General features: G+C 40.3%; 1 protein-coding gene and 1 long non-coding RNA gene across 6 annotated transcripts in view; one reads left to right on the forward strand and one right to left on the reverse strand.

Moving 5' to 3' along the window:
- LOC142470672 (uncharacterized) overlaps positions 1–2,781 on the forward strand; it is a 2,985-nt gene extending 204 nt beyond the window's left edge. For both annotated transcript variants that reach the window (XR_012789308.1, XR_012789309.1), the window contains exon 2: positions 2,540–2,781. This is a non-coding gene — a long non-coding RNA (uncharacterized LOC142470672). The remainder of the gene's footprint in view (positions 1–2,539) is intronic.
- CAMSAP3 (calmodulin regulated spectrin associated protein family member 3) overlaps positions 1–5,000 on the reverse strand; it is a 93,726-nt gene that overhangs the window by 74,789 nt on the left and 13,937 nt on the right. The window lies entirely within an intron of this gene.

Below are 5,000 nucleotides of genomic sequence, written 5' to 3' on the forward strand. Positions count from 1 at the left end.
CAAGTTTCTGAACGGATCGATTGCAATTCCTATTTTGTGATAGAAGTTATCAGCCAGCTACCCCTGTGGGCTCCAGTGTATTGCAAAAAAGGATTCCCCGATTAAACATTAGGGGACACATTTACATGATTAAGGATGCTTACATGTACCTTCAAGATAATACAATTATACATACCATATTTAAAAAAATTTTTTTAGCTGCGCATGGGTAAAAACCCAGCAAGTACGTGTTGCAGAATTTAGAAAAGGTTTTTAATAGCCCAAAGGGTTAGAAATAAATATCACTTACTACAACAATGAGAACAATATTGGATGCACAAGTTTCAGACAGGTTACCAATAGGGTTTCAATTACATGTTGGAATTGAAAGGCTATGTTAAAGTTAAGGTTTATTCTTTGAATTACTTCTATATTTCTTGTTTGTCGTATCAGGTGTCATTTGAGTAATGATTATATAACCGTGTCTGAATAATTTCAGATGGATTTATGTAGCAATACACTATTTTATACAACATGTTTGATGAATTAAAGTCTTTAATTCGTTTGATATGCAATTCCATGAATACTATCTATATCTATATATCACACACACACACAATGCACTTTTCATTAAGTACAAAATACTTATACTGTATAATCTATAAACGGCTGGTTAATTTCCAAGTGCATGCCTTTTAAGGCATGTGAGGCACTGATAAATGACATCTCTGCAAAATGCGTAGGGGTCAACGACTATTGAGGCAAGTTGCACAGAACCGTGTGCGGACACTATTTATCTGGTTACCTCCCTCGACTGCTCGTTTGCATGCGGGGCAGGAAGTTACTCCTTAGGTCCCTCATCTCTCCCCCTTACTTTCCCGGGAACATCTCAGCAAGCTCAGGGAAGACAAGGGACTGTGAAAAGGTCATTGTGGTGCACAAGCCGACAATGTTTTAACGATAGAGATATAAACAATAAGTACAGTAAAAGTCGAAAAAACAAAAACATTCAAAAGAAAATGCAGAATGTTTATTTATTTTTAATTAAATTATCCATAGGACTATACAAAAAGGTGTCTTGGGCCTTCAACTCCTCCAGCCAGGGCATTATTGGCCAACAATGCCCTGATCTTAAGGCATTATTACCTAGTTAAAAGGGATCACCCGCACGTACTGTACGTGGGCTGAATATTCCCATTGGTATTGAAGTGTTAAAATATATAAAGACCATGCAAAAATAGTTTTAGCTAGAATCAGTCAATTGTCAAACTTAGAAAAATGAAAATAAAATTAGATTTAAACATTTACATTGGATTATTGTTTAACTTTATAAGGGGTTCATTTTAATCTGTATTAGCCTAAAAATTGTGGGGGAAATAGCCATAACATTAAATTAATTTATGGAAGGTAAGAAGTTAAAATAAATATAAACACTTATTTTTGTAACTTTTTTGGGGGATGCTAAACTAACCTTGAAGGAGAAAATAACCATGCAAAAAGTGGGCTAAAATAAAATAGAATTTATCAAAGCAACAAATGGAAATTATTTAAAAAAACTTGTAAATGTGTTGGCCCTCGCTTATCCGATGGAATGCGTCTCGCAAACCGCCGTCGGATAACGGACTGTCAGCTTGTGGGTCCATGTTAATCCGCGGCAGTCAGCGTCGGATAAGGCGTTCGATGGAAAGCGGACCGTCGGATACCGAGGACCACCTATATTTTTATGGATCTGTTTGTTTGTTATGAGGAACTTCAAAATAAGTATTTGGGCCAATCAGAAAACACAAACCAAAACACACACACAGCGCCCAGTGCTGAGGCTCTTTGTCTTTTGTTGTATTACTTGAGGTCACAATCCCAGTAGCACTCCTTTTAAAACACAAAGACGCACGCAGAGAGACGCACGCGCACACACAGACGCGCACACAGTGTTTGGGTTCTGAGCTAACGGGGGCTGTGTGCGTTTGTAAATTTCTATTAGTAAACAACATGGAGGTTTGCGACCCCTCCCTGGTTTCAAGCACACTCATCCCACCGTTTTAATGGCAGTTCTTATTACACACCTGTGTATGACCAGCCTATTAAGACAGCTCTCCCTCCATTAGAGAGGCGAGGAGAGCTTTGTGCAGGTGGAGTAGTCTTAGGCCTTGCAGAGGAGAGAATATCGTGACATGGTTAGCAAGCCTAAAGTTCTTTGGCCAACGAATTTAACTAAATGACCCTCACTTATGAAAAGAAGAACAGGAAGTAAAAGTATTTAAAAAAAATAATTTGTCATATTGGATATTTTATTTATTTATAAAATGTTTTACCAGGAAGTGATATATTGAGAGTTAACCTCTCTTTTTCAAGTACTGTATGTCCTGGGCACAGAGTTATAATGACAGATAAATACATGGTTACATTAAGTGTTCAGGGTTATAGAACTGAGGCTTTTTGTCTTTTGTTGTATTACCAAGCTACATAGAGAAAGACTTATAATGTGAAAGCACTTAACCGTACGACTGCTTTTTTATATTTTGTTTCAAGATTTAAGCCAATCTCCCTTTCTTTAATCTAGGCCTCAAAGCCTCACTGTGAACAGACGTAAAAATTTACAGGGATATACAACACAAGCTGCTTCCGTTATTGTGGGTTCCAGCTAAAGCACAACTAAGCGAAACCCAAGCCTTGGAAAAGAGTACAGGCAGCCATTTTGTTTTTATCCCAACGGACAAAAAACATTTGTAATAAATGTTTGTAGAAAACGACTACAAATGGGATTATGTGATCAGGAAAATAAAGATGTTATTTGATTCTGAATAGGGAACAGAAATTGATAATGATCCAAAGGGCTTTGAGTGGCTGATTGTTTTTGCTTCAAAAGTTAGACACGGTCTTTATGACCAAGGATGTCGTGTCACAAGAAACGTCATCGTAGAAGCTGGCTTCACCAGACACACCCACAGCAGGTAGTGCAGGGTCTGTAATTAGCAGTTAGTCCTAGATGTTCTAGGATCTGTATATCGTCAAAAAAAAGCCATTCATGCATGGGATTTTATTGCATTCAAAAAAAATATAACCCTGTAAAAATGGGGGTCATCTTTTTAAAATCTAAAAAGGGTCAACTGATGTGTGTGTGTAATAGAGTGAGGCTGTTTTTATAGAGCGACTGCTTTTATAGCGTTATCCTATATGAGATTTATAATAAAGGTTAACATTACAGTCTATGGGAAAAATGATTACTGAAGAGGGCAACTGTAGGGTGACCATAATAAAAAAAAAAGTCTGTGCCAGCATCTTATGCGGTGAAAAATATATATTTCACTAGATATTGTTAGTCTAATGGAAGAAGCGCCGGCATTCACTTTGTTTGTCCCATATGTATGGCCAATTTTTTCGCCTGCAGCAGGCTCCTTACACAGAAAAGCACGGCAAATATATATAGGTGTTTCAGTAGCTTATGTGTTTGTGTAATAGAATTAACTTCATTTAATACTGTAGGTTGACCCCACTTAAATCTATGGGATTCCAAGAGGGTGTTCCCATTATACACACACACACACACACACACACACACACACACACACACACACACACACACACACACACACACACACACACACACACGGCTTGACAAATTCTCTTTAAAAAAAACAAAACAAAAAAAAACACTCGCCCAAAAACAGAAAGTGACTCGCATCCACCAGCCCCCCATAAAAAAGCTATCCCACTTGCGAGTCTTACCGGCGGTGGCACGGCATTCTCCTGCTTCTCCCCCTGCAACTTCCGTGTCGCCCCTGTAACGGCCGTAAACTTTGCCATGACAACAGGATGCTATGTGATGCCACGCGGTGTCAAGTGGTCATGGCAACTTCATGCCACGTGACGTCACTTAGCGCCCCATTGTTATGGCAATGCGGCAGCAGCCAAATTTACGGGAGTTACAGGGGAGACACAGAAGTTGCAGGAGAATGCCAGGAGACACCGCCGGTAAGACTCGCGAGCGGGTAAAATGCACTCGCCCCACGTGAGTGGGCGAGTGCATTTGTCAAGCGCTCTCCAGCTATAATATCTCTAAGGATGTCTGCACATTCTTCTGTGCCTGTCACACATCAAGGGACAGCCAATAAGACTGCACATCCTGTGTAATGAGACTTCACATTGGCTGTGTAACATCTTAAGTGTCACATATGAAGTGTCTGTGAAGTTCAAATTGGAGTTGAATTGGAGGTGACGAATACAAGAATTAGACTCTACACTTCAACATCAACACTGCAACTGTAAGAACTGGGCCTTCTAAATGCTCTGACAATTTTTTCACATATAAAGACTAACTTTCTAAGCTGCTGTGTAACCTTCAGTAATACACAGCCCTCCCATCCCTGATTTATACACCTGCTCTTTCACCTCATCATCTCCTCCAATACCTGGGAACTCTTTCTCCTCCTACCTCTCTCCCTGCATCTCATTATGCCCTCCCTATTGCTTTGGTCTGTTTGCCGTTTCTACACTACTTTGTAAACTTTTCTGTTCTCTCCAACTTCCCCACTCTCCTCCTATCCACATTTCTTCATCTCTCCTGCACTCCACCTACGCTTGAGCCTATACACTGCACCAGTATGTACACACCTTTCCCAACAACATCTACACCCCTGAATAAAAAGCCACGTCACCAATCTCTCTCCTGCTGGGTATCTCTCTCCTAATCCTGGACCCAGCCATATACACACCTGCTCTGCCGATGCCACCTATTTCCCTGCTAATGGTGTTAACCCATCCGATTTAATGCTGACCAACCTTGATACTCACCACTCAAGAGAAGCATCCCAAAAGCCTGCACTTATAGCTATTGTCCTACACTCAGTCACTCCTACCAACCATTGTGGCCAAGCACTGCCATCTACAGCACCGATTCCCTCACCTGCTGTCTCTAAGTTTCCCAACACTCCACTTAGACAATAGGAAAGGAAATCCCTGCCCAGCAGAGCTTACAGTCCGATTTTGCTGTGCTTATTGTATAATTCCTTGTATTGTCTTGT

The sequence above is a fragment of the Ascaphus truei genome, chromosome 20 (assembly GCF_040206685.1).
Source record: "Ascaphus truei isolate aAscTru1 chromosome 20, aAscTru1.hap1, whole genome shotgun sequence".
In the NCBI taxonomy this organism is placed as follows: Eukaryota; Metazoa; Chordata; class Amphibia; order Anura; family Ascaphidae; genus Ascaphus; species Ascaphus truei.